Here is a 20,095-nt window from a genome sequence, read left to right on the forward strand (position 1 = left end):
AAATGGATGCAGGGGGAAAAGCAGTGACAGAGGACAAGGAAAAAGCTGAGCAACTTAATGCTTTCTTTGCCTCAGTCTTTAATAGTCAGACCAGTTGTTCTCAGGGTACCAGCACCCTGAGCTGGAAGACAAGGATGGGAGCAGAATGAAGCCCCCATAATCCAAGGGGAAATGGTTAGCAACCTGCTACACCACGTAGACACATACAAGTCAGTGGGACTGGATGGGATCCACCCAAAGGTACTGAGGGAGCTGGTGGAAGTGCTCAGCAAGCCCCTTTCCATCATTTATCAGCAGTCCTGGCTAACCGGGGAGGTCCCAGTTAACTGGAGGTTAGCAAACGTGATACTCATGTAGAATAAGGACTGGAAGGAGGATCTGGGGAACTACAGGCCTGTCAGCCTGACCTCGGTGCTGGGAAATGAGCATATCATTCTGAGTGCCATCACACAGCATGTACAGAATAACTGGATGATCAGGCCCAGTCAGCATGGGTTTATGAAAGGGAGGTCCTGCTTGACTAACTTGATCTTCTTCTATGACAAGATGACCTGCTTAGTGGATGAGGGGAAGGCTGTGGATGTTGTTTACCTGCATTTTAGTAAGGCTTTTGACACCATTTGCCACAGCATTCTCCTGGAGAAACTGGCTGCTCATGGCTTGGACGGGTGTACTTCACTGGCTAAAAAACTGGCTGGATGGCCAGGCCCAAAGACTTGTGATGAATGGAGTTAAAATCCAGTTGTCAGCTGGTCACAAGTGGTGTTCCCCAGGGCTCAGTGTTGGGGCCGGTCCTGTTTAATATCTTCATCAATGATGTTGATGAGGGGATTGAGTGCACCCTCAGTAAGTTTGCAGGCGACACCAAGTTGCGCAGGAGTGTTGATCTGCTGGAGGGTAGGAAGGCCCTACAGAGGGATCTGGACAGGCTGGATTGATGGGCCAAGGACAACCGTATGAGGTTCAACAGGGCTAAGGGTTGAGTCCTGCACTTGGGTCACAACAACCCCATGCAATGCAACAGGCTTGGGGAAGAGTGGCTGGAGAGCTGCCTGGCAGAAAAGAACCTGGGAGTGTTGGTTGACAGACGGCTGAACATGAGCCAGGAGTGTGCTCAGGTGGCCAAAAAGGGCAATAGCATCCTGGCTTGTATCAGGAATAGTGTGGCCAGCAGCATTAGGGAAGTGATTGTCCCCCTGTACTTGGCTCTGGTGAGGCTGCACCTTGAATACTCTGTTCAGTTTTGGGCCCCTCACTACAAGAAAGACATTGAGATGCTGGAGCATGTCCAAAGAAAGGCAACGAAGCTCGTGCAGGGTCTAGAGCACAAGTCTTATGAGGAGCAACTGAGGGAACTGGGGTTGTTTAATCTGGAGAAGAGGAGGCTGAGGGGAGACCTTATTGCTGTCTACAACTACCTGAAAGGAGGCTGTAGCGAGGTGGGGGTCGGTCTCTTTTCCTAAGTAACAAGCGACAGAACAAGAAGAAATGGGCTCATGTTGTGCCAAGGGAGGTTTAGATTGGATACTGGGAAAAAATTTTTCACTGAAAGGGTAGTCAGGCCCTGGAACAGGCTTCCCAGGGAAGTGGTTGGGTCCCCATCCCTGGAGGTATTTAAAAGATGTATAGATGTGATGGACTTGGCAGCATTAGATTAATGGTTGGACTCGATGATCTTAAGGATCTTTTCCAACCTAAATGATTCTATGATTTTATGATTCTATGATTCTATGATTATCAGCCATATGGTTATTCTCTGGGCTATGACCACATGATCTAAATCCTGATACCCATGTCACACTGTGCTATGCAAATCTTGATCAATAATTTCCAAGTTTTCCATTTTGATTCTACCTTTTGCACTAGTAAGAACCATGTATGGTTACTTTTTGCCTGAAGCTCTTTGGCCTGAAACAATATTTGTACTGAATTTATTTATCCAACATCCCCTAGCCTGAGGACCATTGCTTCTCCGAATGAAGCGCCAATCTGATGTTCTACTTCCGAAGGGTATTCCCACCCAGTACTTAATTATATTTAAAGAAATATAGTTTTAGCAAAAACTTCACAGATTAAAAAAACTAAGGAAAATTTTGCCCTTTCTTCTCATCCCTCTTCACATTCCTCTCCTATATCTTTTCTTCTCCTACATTTTTCTGTCACACTAAACATCCAGCCCCTGTCCTTGCTACTTCTAAAATCACTGTGAAACCACAAATGAAGTATTCTCATGCTTTTCTGCTAAATTTCCAGAACAAAACAAAACTGATAAATCTTATAATAAAATCTATCATATTTAGGTTAAAAACATGGACAGATAGGAACTCAAATTGAAGAAGATATCAGATGAAAAGACAGTTCCTGGCAAATAAAGAATTCAGCATCAACAGAAGTCCCTTCTTCCTCATGTGTTTGTTCACAGGAAATTATTTAAGGTGACATTCAGACACACATCAGTCTCTGAGATCTGTGTGTGGCTTTTGTCTCCCTTAAGCAGGAAGGGAATGTAGGTCTGGCACCATGTTTCTTAGACTCTGCCTCAGTCTGGCCAGCAACCATGACTGGCCCTTACAGAGGGAAAAATAATGTAGTGCGAGAAGGATAAGCCAAGTTTAGAGCAATGATGTGAGTTTTTTTCTTTTTAGTGTACAAGAAAGTTAGCTGGAAATGTTTGCATTGTTTGAGACTTCCAAACTTTAATTTTTAAAAAAATCAGGAGAATTTAATAAAGTTTAAGATAAGTCTTGGGACATCTTTCTATATAGGAAGGCTTGATGCTCCAATAGCATAATGAGGTAACAGTCAGGATTAGTTTCCAATAGCTTATGCATCTATATGAGTAAGTTTCCCTCTACAATGTACTTCTTAAGAATTAGGAATTAGGAATCTGAGAAATTGCCCATTTCTACATGTGATACACATCCACTCTTGAGCAGAAGTGAATGGCATTGTAGTATTTTTCTTTTTGGTGCATGGTGACTTGAGATTTTATTTGTCTCCAAATGCAAGGTTTCTAAAGCTGATTTGCTGACAAGGCCAGCTTCCAGTACTATTATAATTAAAGAGCTAGAAAGAGAATAGCTTTGATTCACTTCTTGTTCCACAGTCATTCTACCACTATGTGTAAGACATTTTAAGGAATCTAGTGACCTTGTTATTTAGATTTGTGCTGGTGATATTTCTTAAGTATACACATGAAACTTAAGTATTTGATCTTTTGTGGCAAGCTCTGATGATAACTATCTAGGCTAAAAGAATGCCTAGGCTTCTGAATGTTGGCAAAATTATGAGTGCTGAGAGTGTTACTAATAGATGCTGTCCCTGAACCTTCTAATGAAGTGTCTTTAAAAATGTTTTTTTTTCCCTACAGAACTACTGAATGTAGAATAAAAAATCACTGCATTTAATAAAAATGCAGATTCTAAACCATACCTTAATATGAGAAGATTACCACTTCACTGATAGAAGAACATTGTCCTAGCAATAGTTTGTTAGAACTTTTTGCAGTCTCTGTGAAATAGTCACACCGAAGTGAAAACATTTGCTCTGTTAACTAAAGAGGAGCCAAAATTTCACCTGTCACTTTTATTCTTAGAAAAAATGTTTCCCTGTGGTCTCTGTAAATGTTGTCAGAAGTGAAATTTCCTATATTTATTATTGCAATCTAGAAATAAAACAAAAGTCTCATGAATTCATCTTATTTCCAGTTTTGACTTAGGTTTGTCTGGTAAATGGTGAAAAAATCAGTCTTTTAAAATTATTTTACTCAAATTTATAGTTGATTGCTTCAGCAGTCAGTTAAATGTCAGCTACTCAACTCAATATTACTACAGAGGAGTTGTCCAGTGGAAGTGAACTTTCATAAGTATTAGTAAAAATTACCTTTCAGAAAGAATGTTTTTCTCAGTTGAAAGCACTAAAATTGTCAATAACTATAAGATCTCAATGAAACATAGACTCCTGACTGCTTAGCACTACCACTGAGGTCAATAGGAATGTTAGTTTCACAAAATAAAATCATTTAGCAGTAATAGATTTCAACATCTCATTTCGCTTAATCTGTTTTTTTTTATAAACCATTTTTTTGTCTCAAAATGTGCTTTAGTTTTTATTTTTAAAAGGCAATGTTTTATTATTTCTACCATTTTTCAACTTGAAGTGTTTTTTTCTTTTCAGTGATTAGTTAGAAAACAAAAAATGCATAAATGAAAACATCTCAGTCTATAAAAGACACTTTTTCAACAATTACAAACTGTGAATGAACAGAGAACTCCAAAACTACCCTCTCAACCCATGTCTGTTAGTTTTTGTAAAATATCTTCCCTTTCCAGTGCAAGATTTGTTATTTTTATATGGTTTGAAAAACTTCTTTTAGTGAGGTCAAAGCTGTATGCCTTTCACTTCTGGGGTGGGATGAGAGATTTTTACCAACTGGGAAGTGCATTCAATACTAATTGAGTTTAATTCCTTCACGAAACATTATATCTGATCAAGAATATAATTGCCATCAACTCCATGAAGACATACATAATATTTATGAATGTACCGCAGTAGTACCTGGCATGTGGTGATTCTGCACTCTTGCTCACATCACCCGAATTTAATAGTCTTTAAATAACTCATGGTTATATAGCATTTGTCACAAATAACATTCTGAGTTCAGATATTGATAATAATTTGAGGGGGATTAATTGCAATGAGACTAATATCTTACATGGTTCCTGACTAAAAGTGACTTTTCTCTTTTGTATGGCTTTATTTTTTTTATTCTTTTTTACCCTAGAAATAAAAAGAGACTATGAAGCCACAAGCTATTGCATTGTACTACCCTGGCATGCTTGTATGCATGTTTGTGAGAGGGCATCTTGGTTATTCTCTTGTCTTCTCCAGGCCAATGCCAGCCAGCATCTCTTACATCTAGGGCCAGAGACCTCTTCTGCCTTGCTCTCCTCAGTGTACAGGCATGACAGCAGGTCTAATTTGACCCTTATATTAAAATTATACAGCGAACTGTCTCATTAAGAGATTAGTGCTCTCTGGAATAAAACTGGCTTAGCATTCCTCAGTAAACAAATAATTTTCAGCCATTCTTTCTTACTGGAAAGAATATTTTATGCATATAGCATACCTTTGCATGATCAAATAAAACTGAATTCTTGAATCAAAAATTGAACTGTTATGTACAGTGAGCCCAAAGACAGTGCTTAATCAATGCAGAGTCAAATGAATTTATTCTGATAGAATCTATTTGAAATTATCACTTTGCCTATCTAAAGGTCAGAAAGTAATAGCTGTATTATGGCATATTTATAATACTACCAGTTATATCCTTCTGCTAGAATTTTCAACATCAGAACTAACTCTCAAGCCAAAGTAAAACACAGTGGAGAAACAATAGTAGCATCTCTACCTCTTTGAAAGTTGCTTAAATTTCACCTTGTGCTAATCTTAAGCAAACGATCTGCTACATTACCCAAATATTGTTACTTTTTTCCCATTTTTAAAGGCATGAAATGTGAAATGTATTACTTAATAAAGCTGAGTCAAAGCTTTGTTCTTGTATTAATATAGATTACTTATGTGAAATGAAAATGAAGAACATAAATCAAAATAGCTCATTACAAGTTCTTTGTTTTACAGTAATTTATCAGTTTTATTTCTATTTTTTATTGTTCTATATCTAGCTTATATAACTTATCCTTTTACTTAGTTTCTGAACTTTTGTTATGTGTTGCTCAATTTTGTACAAGTTAAAGACATACTTCTAAGTTAATATATTTCCTTCTCTCCTCCATGACAGCAGGCATAAACAGGCAAAAGCATTCTCTAGGACCTCTAGTGAGCATGCTGTCACCAGAAAATTATTTAAATAGCTATTTAATTTTCTAACTATTTTTTAATAAGGGGAAAAAAACAAACAACAAACAAACAAAGCCAAAAAAACAGAACACAAGACCTCTAAAATCTCCTAGGAAAAGATAGGTGGTGAAGGCTTGACAAACTCCAGGAAAACATTAATGTTGGTGCTAGTTGCAAACCCAATTTCTGCATTAGAATAAGTACCATCTGCTAAAGGGAAAATCAGAATTCAAAAGCTTTTCTGCCTCGTTTTACATATATATATATATATATATATATATATATATACACACACACACACATGTCCTGAGACATGTATATATACACACATAGAAGTATAGGCACATATATTTGTGTGTTTTAATTCTCATTTACTCTCTCTTTCAATGATTTTAATAATTTATGTAATACACAGTTGGTCTTGTGTCAGATTTCCACACAGGAATGATCTTCATTCATACAGTAACAAATAATGCATGACAATATATAGTATTTTCTTGAGGAAAACTTACTTCTCGAGCAAAGATGGAATACGGTTTCAACGTGTTTTAGTCAGTCAGTCAGGCTTGGTATACATGCCCCTATATGTTTAGTTTATGCTGGTTCGCATATTTATATGTGTGAAGACCAGGTGCAAAAGCATAATATTGAGCTATCTATTTTTTCAAGCAAGTGTTCTGGGATGGACTAAGACTGTTGAATTTGTTTGAAATGCTTGTTACAATTTAAATGACAAGGACACTCCTCTTATGAATCTACTTTCTAATCTTATCCTATTAAAGTCCTTCTTGCTATAGAAATTTCATTTAAATTAGCAGTTTCTGTGGAAAAAACAACAAAAAAAAAGAAAATTGATGTGTGTTGCCTCCCCTTATATCACCTAGTCAGGCAAAGTGGCTTAAGCATTGAAACACAAAGTGTTAGGTCCTATTTTAAATAATGTAAGCTACCTGTGAGAGAAGGCAAGGAATTCTAAATCTTATGATATTTTGTAAGATTATTGCAGAAGGAAAAAAAATTGGGTAGGGAATGAATTTTCATGACAATCTTAACAATAATTAATTTAGAAATAATTTTTTTAGGTTTGGATTGTGTGTGTCTTTGGAGAGAAAGTGATTGATCATGGAGTGCAGTATAGACAGTGACTAATGGCATTCCTATCTTCACAGTAGTGCTCTGCAACTTTAGATTTATTCTTTGAATGCATCACTGTGTGATTCTTAAATAAAACAGTGAGAGCTTAGTCTGGAAATATTTCCTGATTACTTCTCTGAGGTATGTGCCATAGTTCTGGGTTTCAATTTTTCCACTTGTACAAAGAGTTTTTGGATTTTTTAAAAAAATTATATTAAAATTAATAGTGTGTTATGTTATTTAAAGATAAATCTAAAAAAATAACTATATGTTCACCAGTGGGAGGAAACGCTAGTCACCAAATAATTCCTTTTATTATGCAATTTCTTTGGAAATCTTTCTCAAGGTTATCTTTTTCTGCCTAACTCTTCCCATACTTACAAGTACAACTCTGGTAGATGCATATTTTTGTCTAAAAAGTATGAAACATGAGCCCTACATGGGAACTATGATCTAGTACTCATCAGATTCATTAATCAGACAGTGCAACATTATCTAGAATGTTTTCTGCTGGATTGGAAAACTGAACATGTTCACATAGAGATTCAGAGATCCAGATCAGGGAAAGGAAGAGAATGGTCAAATAGTAGAACCTCCATTTTAAATTGCATTAAGGTGTAGGATTTTGAACTAAGTAAGAAAAAGTTTGGGGTTTTTGTTTTGTCTGTTTGACAGGTTATCTGATTTAGGACCTTTGTAAGTGAACAAAATTTATGGAAGCTGTCCTATTCTGCAAGACTACAGAATTTGCATTAATGGAGTCAAGAGCTATGATAGAAAAATAGCTGGTGAACTGACTGATGAAAATGTAGGGGGCAAAAGGAGAAAAAAGATTTTTGGTAAGGCTTCTGTGTTTTTTAAAGATCTCTTCTCATTTAGTGTTCCCTACAGTGGAAGTGTTTTTTTTTTTCTTGTCTTTTTGTTTTTTTTCCCCCAGGTAGTACGTGTCCTCAGCTAGAAAATTTCAGATCAGAATACAGGAAATCAATTGATTAAAACTTTATCTGTATTCTGTTCATTGGATTATATACTAAAATAAAGCTGTTAATTGCATTCATTTTTAATCATGGAATTTGTTCTCTGTATTTTATATTCCTAGTCCAGAGTATACTGAAAACCTATAAATAAGAAAAATCACGATCCCCTTTTGTTTGAGGCAGGTCAGAAAAGTAATAACATTTACGAACATTAAAAATTAATGGTTTTCCACTAGTTCCATTATTTGTAAATGTTATGTAATGATGTCCCTGATATTTCATGGTGAACATGATGGACTATTACTACCCTGTTTTAGGGTCTCTGATACATGTCCTTTGTTTTGCAAAATTATTGCATTAGACATATGTTCTTAACTTTATATAACATCATTTTGCTCAGGCAAGTGTCTTAAAGGGTGGAAAGGATTCTGCAAGGAAAAATACGAGATCCTAATTCACAAGGGCACTTACTCACCCAATTATTTCTGCTGACTCTAATAGGCTGATTTCAGCGATGGTGCAGCTGAGCAAAGAATAAATTTTAGTTAAGGAGACAGTATAAATGTTTCTCCTTCTGCTCCTGTTTATCAGTTTCTGTCTTCACACCTGTTTGCTTCTCCCTCAATTGTTCTAACAGAGCTTTATGCGGGACTGTGCTGCAAACCAGGCAGCTGAAATGACTGGCATAAAAAACAGTAATTCAGTTCCTTTTCTAACCCTTCTTACATTTATATAATGGTGCTAGCAACGAAGCCTCCCCCTGCAAACAGTAGTTTTCGTTCAATTCAGAAGGCCAGCTCCATTTCAGAGAAGCGACGAGGAGCTGCTTAAACTGATTTCTCCCCTGAATAAAACCTATCTGGGAACTACACCCTGAGTAACTGTTCACCTCTGACAATACTGTCCTGCAAAGAAAAGTAATCATGAACTTGATTATCTGCAGTTGCATATGACGTAGTCATTTACCTTACAAAGTAGGTATGAAAAGATACACTTACGGTCTGGCAGTATTTTATACTTCTGTTTTCTCAGGGGTAAATGGCTGTACAAGGTTTAGTTGTAATAGAGAATCAAGTGTATTGTGCTACTTACTATGTGCTATGCAAGCCACAGCACTCAGGTTGTGTTGTGTTCCCTCCTCCTGAAAAGTAAGACATATTCTGAGGTTTACTATACCAAATTATATCACTCTGTGCCTCTGATTGTTATGCGTAGAGAGCTATTATTTGTATGGCACAACAAGCAATCAACTACTGAAGAGCATTATGCATATTGATGACACTATTTATCTCTATGATTATTAATACTAATACTGAAGTACATTCTAGTATGGGGCAGGGGGAGAATCAAACAGGAATACATTGCTTTTTCTGAAGTAACATCTAATAATATTTTCATCTTCAGTTTAAACTATGAACTTCCAAACTTTGGCTCCACCGCTCAGTTCCTCACATAATTAAATTAATTTTGGTATAAAATAGATAATTATACATTTCCAATTTCAGTTGAATATTCATTCAGTTATGGTAGTTCAGTGCTAAGGAATGGGCAGTTTAGGACTGAAGAAACCATTATGAAATATTACCTGTCATATGCAATTCTATGAATGTTTACTGAGCAGTGCTTGATCTAAGATACAGCTGAGTATGTAAGATGGATTTCCAGGTCTTTACAAAGGGCTCCCTGTAGCATAAAAAATAAATATTCAGGCTGGTTCCCAAGAGAAGAAGAAGCAGCAATAGAAAACTGTTATTTAGAATTATCTCTCTCTTTTCGCCCCCTTCATCATAGCTCTTCTGCATTTACAAATCCCGTTTCATTATTGTGATTTTGAAGTGCCCTTGTTGAAAAGCTTTTGCTTTTGACCAACGTACTTGTAAAGCAAGTGACGTGAAATGATATTCTAGTAAATGATATATTAATATAGCAAACATGAAACAATGCATATGTTGGTACAATTTTGGTCTTGGTTTGACTGTACTGACTGTATATATGTGATGTCTAGATGAAGCATAGTTGAGTATTTGCCACCTTCTGATAAATGATTGTCAGGTTTTGCTCATTTAGGGTCAGAAACTAATCTCATTACTAGCAGTAATCTGGCATTCTGCAATATTTAATCAGAAGTAACTGAAAGAAACAGCTGACCCCATGAAACTAAAAAAGAGGATTATTTTGATTGTAGCTTTATATTTGAACACTGGAATATGATTGTAGAAGGGTGCATTTTTGGCAGCAATTATGTCCCACCTTTTAGGGAGGGCGAAGAAGACAAAGGTTATTAGATGACAGCTTTTCTCAATGATTTTCTTACTCTTTATTTCCAAACAGTACTGAATTTTTCACATATTTACATATTTGTTGAACTTAAATAATTTAAGTAGACTACAGATGGTAATTTCACCATTTAGAATTTTACTCCTTTCAGGAACAGGTCCTAGTTACCCTGGCTAATAATCTCTTAGCAGTGTGCTGGCCAGCGGCTATTCTGCAGTATAGTTGCCATGGAGTCTTGCTGAGAGGGGGAAAAATATATTTACTTAGTATTATGTTTTTATTGTTTTATTTCAGAGCACTTCTAATGGATAGCAACTTCTAGTATCCTGTCAGTTTCTTACATGTAAAAGAAGTTTTTCTCTTCTATCCTTTTTCAAAGAATGAGAAGGAATAGAAAGCATTAATGACAGTGAATTGTAATAGCAATAGTCTGGGGCCTGGCACATCACCTCTCTTTTTCTCTGAACTGCTGTGAAATACATAGATATCAGACCAGAGCAAGAAAATTAGGCATGGTAATAATTAGTAAAACCATTATCCAAATATGTCTGCTTTCCTTTTTGTCTTGATAGAATCAATGTGCTCCCCAAAGCCCCCCATGACCAAGTAATTTTTTTTGTAAGAAATTCCTATTTGTCCCTGCATTTTTTGCTGGATAGTAGAGACATATTTAGATATTCCTTGAAGATTTTGTATTATTTATAAGACCTGAAAAATAATTAATTACTTTAAAAGAAAGGTGAGGTGATGTTTAATAAAATTTATGGGCTAATAGAATCTGAGTCACACCACTGATTGTCCTTCCATGATAGGCACAGCACTTAGGGTAAAGAGATAAATGGAATATGTTTCTTTGCCTCTCTAGCTTTGCCCCTTCCTATTTACGTTTCTCTCCCTGTCACTGCAGGAATCTTGAAGCTCTATATACGGTCTCTTTTTTTTTTTTTCATTTCACTTTTGCATTATCGTGGTAGTACCAGTAGCTTTCACTTGCGATTCTTTCTAATGATAATATTACATTTCATCATAGCATTGAATACTGATAGCTATTTAAATGATATTGGGAAGTGGACTGTATCAACTTATTTCATTCAAACTTACAAAAACCTACGTAGGACTTAATTTTATTCATGTTTCTTCTTAATTTTATTCATGTTTCTTTGAAACTACTGGCAGTTTTAAAGATGATTATATGCAAAAATCTTAGCAGGAGTGGGAACTCAGGCTGTACTTTCTTGCGAGGAATAACCTTGAGGGATGCATAGCTGTAAAATTTCAACGTCATACCATACAGATTTGTCTCCTCAGAACAGAAAAACACTGCAACCTAAGATTAAATGAGCAGCTGGTAGAGAGTTTCTGATTTGATCATGTTGCTGTTTTAGACAGACTAATTGTTCTGATTTATGGTTATCACCTGTATTTCATGGGTGCTTGCTTCCAGCTCTAATTAATGGATAGTTTTTAACTGCTGCAACTTTAATTGTTCCTGGATTTCAAAGAGCAGAGGAAATAGAGCTCTTAACAAATAGAGGCCTTGCTTCTATACCTTTTTTGTGTTAGAAATTGAAATTACAATTGTTTGGGGTTGGAGTTTTTTAAGATATGGAATATTATACCATCTATGAAATAAGAATATTATGCTATGTATATAGTGATGACTATGATTAGAAGTATACAAAATTCATCTTCAATGTAAAAAAAAGATTACTTTAAAACTCTCGTAGAAAGCTGTTTGACATTATTTATGGTACAACAGATCTTTTACATAATTTGTTTATTTACTCATGGTCACTATATAACATAACAGCACAGTTTTATTAATTCCTCAGTAACATTTTTTTGACTAATGAATTTCTTTCAGAGATACATACACTCTTGGTCCGCAGATTCAAAGAGATGGAGAATCCATCACTTCCCTTTACTATGTCATTTCAGTGATTTTGTGAACAATAAGGTACAGTTTTGCTATTTTTTATAGAAGCTCTTCTAGTCATAGTACAAATAATGATGAAAGAGTAGATAACAACAGAACATGGATTATAAAAGTCAATACTGTTACAAAAGAAACAGTAGCACACAGACAAATATGAAGTATAAAAAAAGATTTTTTTAAAAAATTACAAAATGACAACAGGATTTTATAGTACATAAAATAGAATGTATAAGATATCAGAGGCCAGAGATTGTGCTGAGGTGATAGTTAGAGAGAAGAAGTTGATGAATATTGAAGTGTTTTTTAATAAAGTCATCCAAACTTCATATATGCTCACAAGAGAAAACAGAGAAAATAGAATTCAGTCAAAATAGCATTCTTGTAGATGGAGCCTTCTTGAAACTCTTTCTAGAACTACAACTAGAAAAGTTTCTAAGACTTCATGATTTGTCTTTTATTATTTTGATTGTAGAGGATAACATTGGTGAATCAATTGTAAAAAAACCCACAAAAACACCTAGCTGATTCTGAAAGGTGTTTTTTTAATTTACTAGTTTTATAAACCTGCATTTCCCTCCCAAATTGCAAATTTCTCTCATATCTCACCTTTGACCATTCATGAGCCATTCCTGTCACAAACATTCCCACATCTGAGTAAATTTTTACAGCTGATGTTACTGGTACCTTCTCTTGCAGACTTTCCATAAATGTTTTCAGATTCATTCCTCAGATTTCCTTTCTGATTTGCTGGTTACACAGCATATATGAAGCTTAGCAGAATGAGAACACAACAAAAAAGGTCTAAATCTCAGAAAATAACTAAAAAAGGAAAAATTACACTGGGAATGTTCAGGGAATGTGTACTTGTTCATGTAGGATTTAAGCTTCCCCCTCAATACTCTCAAAAAATATGTGAAATAAATTGGTTAGAAAAATTGACTGAATAATTAAAAATATGTCCAGATACCTTCTGTGCAGTAAACTAGGATACTCTGGAAAGGTTAAAGTTTGTTTCAGAAGCTTTTAAAATAGTTCATACCTGTTTGTATACGGAGGCATAATTTTTATTAAAAAAATCCAACCAAACACACCAACAAAACCTTACTTTTCTTTTGAAATTATATGTTTTATGAAAAAGTTGTAGATTCAACACCATATTCATCTGAGAAGTCTTTCACTGTCTTTGGACTAGAGTGTTTAAGAGCAGAAACTCTCTCTAAAGGCTAGTCATAAAGCCCTGAACTAGGATAGGATGCAAAAAACCTAGCTTTAGGACTTTCCTATGCCTGGTTTCATTATATCACAGTTCTTTTAGAATTTAGAAAAAAAAAAAAAGACATCTTGATTTATGTTTCACCAAAAAGGTTAAAGTATGTTATAGCCATGAATTCTCCTTAAAATAAAATATTCTATCCAATAACAAAATTATCATCTATTTTTCAAAGGATGGAGCAAAAATGAGATTGAGAGATGTGGCTAATACGTACAAATGTCAAGTCAAAATTAATATTAATGTTAGAAAAGGATCAGCTGTTTGGTAGCCCACAAGTTTTTATCAATTTCATTTGTGAACTGCAGAAGGGTTTGACAGTTTGTTATGAATTACATTTTTTTTCAGAAGAAAGAATAGTTCCATACTGTGCATTAGTAAAGTATGACAGAGGATTTAGATATTTCTGCATTATAACTGTGTAAACACTGTCCTGAGTATGAGGGCTCATTCACTTTTTATTTTGAAATATCATTGTTTTCTTCCAATCCAAGACAAAACTGAAATTTTAAACCTCTCAGTAATGAAACAGAATCTCTCTTCCCGTTCCCCTTTTCCTTTCCCTTTCCCTTACATAAAACCAAGTATCAATTTTCAGAGAAGCATATTCTTAACTCTGGTAAAACTATTTCACCTACCAGTTAAAATTGTCATCTAGTTTTCAGTTTAAGTCCTCAAACCTAGCCTATCTACATCTTTATAGGCCTGTTCTTATTTTTCCTCTGAGGCAAATGAAGTGCAACTAATGATCTTCAGCCACTCTTATAACTGTGGATACATGGCTCTGTTATCAGCAAAAGAATGGTAATTAAAGAAGGTTAGGATCCTAAGAAAGGGCTAGTTTTCTGAAAAGAGTAATTTTAAACTTTCACAACCACTGTCTCAGTTGAAAACTGCTGTAAGACTATGCTGGTCCATTATTTGTCATTGGCTAGTCATACATATTTTGCACATACTGCCATCTGTTTCTGTAGCTAGGCAGGCTAACTGCCATTCATTGGCAGGCAGTTGTTAGCACTTTACATTGGCACTAAATCCCCACATGTATATTCTGTGCTCTGGTCTTCAATCAGACAGCTGTGGCCTAGGTGTAAGCCTCCAATGCAAAACAGAGATGTTATTGCAACATCACTATGCTTATTGTATCTGCCTGGAATGGATAAAAGTGGCAGAAAAATTGCAGTGACAAAATATTATTATGTTTCAGCCATCAAAAGGAAAAAACTCTCCAACCAAACAAAGAGGGCTGTGGTTCTACATTGTGCTAGAGTTTGTCTTACCATGTAGTTGGATCTGCCTTGATTGGGTAGATGGAGCTTGCACAAGAACATTAGGAGCAGGCTGCAGTCACACTTTTCTTTTATTAAATATACATATTCTAGGGACTAGGGCTATACATCGGTACAAAAAAAGTAGTAATCAATTTAGAAGAATTACCTGGTGAAATACAGTTTTAAATAGTGTGCATTTTAGAGCTACCAAAACAGATCTCTTATTTCAATGGTTTAGTTACCTGTAGATTTGCCTACAGAGCAAGTTAAGCATTTCAGAAAAAAAAAAAAAATCCCCAAACATATAAAACCAGTGAATATTCTAGCTGCTCTTTGGCACAACAGAGACAGCTTTTGCCTGTCTGACCTTGGTTAAGTCAAGATCCTGCTAACTTGGTAAATACTCTGTTCGTGTGCTGCATTAGTGAGCTTGGCCTTTGCTGATGGGAAGGAGGGGAAAACACGTTTATTGAGGTCTATTATGTTCCCATTAACCTAAAAAGCAAAGACACTTCCTGTCATTTTAAGTGTTCATATTCTGGATTCAGCAGCATTAAAGTTGACCACCTCTGCCCTTACTAACATATGTCATTATAATCAAAGGAAATCACTAAAAAGCTGGAGTACTCCATCTGTATCTTGCAGATCAGGCTTGGCTTGTATTCATGGGAAACATGTCCTTATGGATATGAATATTCATGCTTTAAAAAGGTAATCTTTGTGAATAGTTGTGACCCTTTATCCCCTTGTTTCCTTTTTGAACTTCAACATTTGTTTGATATCTCATAATTGTATCCTTTCTGTCACTAAACAGACATGGTCATGGCCCTCTGGTCAAGGCTACATTCAGGTTCTCCAACCTATAACTGGCAAGAAAAAAAGTTGTAGCCTCAAATTAATTAGAGGGTGCCTTATAAAAACAAATCAAAAACATACATAGAGAGGGTCACTGGAAAAACTTGGTGATCTTGAAGGATATTTTTATTTATCTATATCAGTTTGGTTTTTTAATAGTTTTCTTTTCCAGTTGCTTTGTTTGCTTTTTCATGCCCAGGTTTCTTGCACTGTCTGTTGGATAAGTTCCAGAGACAACACCTGCATGTCAGTCACATATTTGCTATTTCCTTAGAATATTGGTTACTCTCCTTGTTGGTGGAAAAGATGCAACTGCATGTCACATTACACTGATTATCTCAACATGTTAATACTGGACCTCATGTTTACCGATGCTTTCCTTTTTGGAAATCAAAAATCCTAGGATCATCATGATATTAAAAGGTATACTATAGAGTATTTAAATAATACATTAGAGAAAACGGTACAAGAAGAAACTAATCCAATATGGTTTGTTTTCTCTTTGGACTATGAATGCCCTTTCCCTCAAATTCTGAACCATTGCTGCGTCAGAGAAGAGTATCTTTTAGAAACATCACAATGGGGATTTTGTAGAGTTGCTGAAATTACTTATGGCTTCTTCAAAAGAGAGTGCATTCTTTTTTTTTCAGTCTGCAACCTATAGAAAATGATAGCAAGAGATCTGAAAAAAGGATCAGATTGAATGATATATGAATTTTAATTTAAACTGTTTATTGAAACTACATACATGTAATGTTAAGTACCAAGTACATAGAGACAAGGAGGCCAGGGGCCAGCCTTTAGGATAAGGCTGAAGGTTTTATTTCACCTCTTTTGAATAGCAGAAATTAAGAATAAATCTGTTTGCTAAATGGAGCTAAAAGTTTTAAAAGAGATCAGAATCACAGCCCAGGTACTTCTTGTGTCTTGTTACATTCTTTTACTTTGTGACTGGTGAAAAAAACCCAGTTGTTGTACCAGCAGTTGACTTAAGATAAGAGTTGCATTAAAATGCATGCTAGGTTCACATTATAGCACTTTGCTGTTACCCAGGTGCTATTGAGGAAGGTCTTCTGCAAATTACTAATTCGGCAGTTTAATGAGTCTGTCAAGCTTGTCAATTGTCAGGCAGAGAAAATGGGTAATCACCAGGAAGAAAGTTCAAGGTGACGTCTTTGCTAAGGTGCAGAATGCTAATAGCAGCAAATAAACATGAATGTGAGCAACCTCTACCTGAAAATTATAAACCTTGTTGTAGTATCTCTGTGTCTTATAGTATAGCTAATGCCCTCCAAGTGGCTTCCCTCTGCGGGTTATAGCGTGCCAATTATTTTCAGCATTAAAGCAAATACAACTAAGAAAAGCCAACCCTCTTGTGATCACCTTTTTAATTAACTGTTAAGTTACCTGTTAGATTTGACATGCAGCTTCCTGCTATTAAGGTTATTTTCTTTTGCAAAAGGAACACTGAAAATACCAGTTTCCTCAAGGAGGTTAAAGATGTAAAAGGAGGAAGAAGCAAACTCTCACTACCTCATATGGTGATCTCCTCTCAGATAAGGTGATTAAAAAAGCTATCAAAAGAGAGTGTCTCTTTCTTTCCTGGGTAGCCTTTATTACAGAATATGTGATAATAAAAATTTTTACTGCTAGAGTTCTTGCCCTCTTGTAATTTCAACAAGTAGGCACTTTTCAGTTTATTGTTATTTTGTTTGCAATCTAGACATATCTACAATATTTAAACATCATGAAATAGAGTGAACAGAGAAAATCAAAGGGAAAGCAAACCTGCTTGTTTAAATTTATCCATCATAGTATGAATAATTTCAGCAGCTAACTTGTTTAACTCCTTTACTTTGTAACTATAAAAAATATGATGCAATCAGATATGCTACATGGCAGCTTAGATACTCAACAAGGAAAACTATACAGCAGATTATTATTGACTTTATACAAAATTCAGTCAGAATTCAGCTGATCATCTTTACTCTTTTTTTTACCCCATCTAAATTTTGATATAGAATAGATTTTTAACACTTTACCAGATAATTGTACAACATTCACTAATTAATAACTGGTTTTGCAGATAAATTGTAAAAGCTCTTCTTACTTTCTATGGAAATGAGTCCCTTTTTATTTGGGTTCTGCCTTCAATCTGATTAAAACTTCAGAATCAAATCAAGTGTCCTTAAAATAATACTTCTTCTACCTATTTTGATGAGGTTTAATTAATTTGGGTGGTTCCTACCTGCTAACTTGGTCATTGTTTACATAGTACTAAGTAACTTTTGACTGACATTGTGAGTTCCTTGAGCACATATACATCTAATGAAGGGGAATACTATCCATTAAAATTAACACTGCATCTGTGTATTTTATTAGGTGCATGATAATGAAAATAATGACAGTTCAGTTTGCCTTGTTTATGCACAATGTACACATTTTCATGATGTGTGGAAAGAAGGATATTAGACCACTTTTACTGGTCTTTGCATAATTATGCAATAGTTATCCATGAAAAGACCTATCTCTTTTTTCAAGCGTTCTACTTATCATCAGTAAAAAATGAAAATCTTAATATTCCTTCATATTTTACTAATTTACATATTTTACTTTCATATTTTATTAAAGAGAATGTGAGTATAATTTTGTAGTTTGTAAAGCACTGGAATAACCTGTGAAGTCAAAGACAACATAAAACAGTAAAATAGTCAGCTCTGATTCTCTTTTGGTGCAATATGACATGCTTCCCTTAAAGTCAAATGACCTCTCACAGTTTTTAAATAGTTATTCTTTTTACTCTCTTTATCCAGCATGGCAGTTAAAGTTAAGTGGGAATTTTCATTTGTTTCTTCCCTGTTTTCTCATTCCCACTGCATGTGCTGTTTGGAAAAAAAAAAAAGAAAAGTGTAATAAAAGAAAATATAGATGTTACAAATTTAAGCCTTTTGATTGTACCAATTAGAACACAAAAGTTAGCAATATTGTTACAAGTGTAGAGGAAACAGTGGCTAATCTTTATTGCATTTCAGATATTAGTTTCATATGGTGTGATGAAGCTAATTTCCAGTGTCACGGCTATCTCCTTTTCACTCTCAGTAAGCATATGCATAGTGTAAATTATTATGCTTTTAGCTTATTTTGCTTAAACATGTAATCTTATAAGAGTCATTATTTTTGTTTACCTTCTGAAGAACTGCACAGTTCCCACACAAGTCATCAGGTTTTGCACGAGCTCAGCATTAACAAGGATTTGGTCTTTGAGCTTTGTGTGTGCTCACAGATGCATAATACTTCCATATATATTCTTATGTTTGTAAGTACATACATGGATTACATGTACAGGCGTACACATACATTTATGCAGCGTTTGCAATGTAGATTGATCTATATGACGAGGTCACTGATCTCATGAGTGACTAGAAACAAAGTTCAGATTTCAGATACAATATTTTGAAATTACAGGAAATTTTTGACTGAGGCTAGAAAAGGCAGCGGGGTTTTGATTTCCAAATGTAAAAAGGAGAAATTACAGCTCCAGGTATCCCTTATTCGTCATGGTCATCTCACTCCATTTTTTTTTTTTTTTAATTATTATCATTATTCATTAAGAATTACATAGTGTGACAATTCGTAGCTACCATAACAATGAATAGGATTTGCTCACAGACTATGATTTCCCAAGTAATTTATAAATGGCTTGATATAGAAAGTAATTTCTCTTTCTGCAGAGATAAGGTTGTCTGATTCTTGATCCTAATGGTAGGAAATTTGGTCTTGCTTTACAGAGAAAAAAAAGTATTTGTGATTTGTAGATGTCTTCATCTGAGAGTATGTTCTTTCCACTTGAAGATTAGTAGTTTTATTATAACTGAAGTAAACTCCTAGTCACCAAACAGTCATGGCAGTACTAGACCTTCTAACTGTAAGGAAATAAATCTCAAACCAACCATTGTCTTAATGAAAGCTCACTTATTTCTGACTGATTTTTTTAACTGTTATTTAAAGGATAATTAAAATCAACGAATGCAAATAGATTGAGTGAGACATTCAACCTCTGTAAAAAAAGGTACACTGAGAGAAGCTCTCATATATAATACAACACAGATTAACACAAAAAAACTTTTTTAATTCTTTGCTGCAGTACAATGCTGTATTAAAATAAGTTGTACTGCTATGATCAAGAGTTACTTCACAAGCAAAACAAGAAAAGGGAGTTTTTAAACTGTACCTCTTTAAGTTACATTTTCCACAAGAAACAAAATGGCTATTAGATTTTGAAAGGCACTGCACTGTACACCTGTAAGTATGGCTCCAGGACACCCAGCAAAATGCCTATAGTAAAAGCCTAGATTCTTCAGAATCATTCACTTTAACAGGTAGATGTTACAGGTAGTAAAGACCTACGGAAACGAAAAACTGATCTCAGGGAGATCTACAGCTTCTCAATATTATTTAATATTGTATCGTCCTTGAACTGAAAAACAAGACACTACAAAGAGCTAAAATTTACATG

The 20,095-nt window shown here is 35.1% G+C and overlaps 1 protein-coding gene across 15 annotated transcripts in view; it reads left to right on the forward strand.

The window, feature by feature from the left end:
- Window positions 1-20,095, forward strand: part of PTPRD (protein tyrosine phosphatase receptor type D) — a 1,305,401-nt gene that overhangs the window by 460,230 nt on the left and 825,076 nt on the right. Inside the window, exon 1 of one of the 15 annotated variants that reach the window (XM_087741435.1) lies at window positions 7,796-7,832. The exons of the other annotated variants lie outside the window; for them this stretch is intronic. The gene's annotated coding sequence lies outside the window, so the exon portion shown is untranslated. Of the gene's footprint in view, window positions 1-7,795; window positions 7,833-20,095 lie in introns of those variants that run through there. 15 annotated transcript variants of the gene reach the window in all.

The sequence above is a fragment of the Nipponia nippon genome, unplaced genomic scaffold, assembly GCF_047370975.1.
Source record: "Nipponia nippon isolate SJK-2023a ecotype South Korea unplaced genomic scaffold, ASM4737097v1 scaffold_8, whole genome shotgun sequence".
NCBI classification, from domain to species: domain Eukaryota; kingdom Metazoa; phylum Chordata; class Aves; order Pelecaniformes; family Threskiornithidae; genus Nipponia; species Nipponia nippon.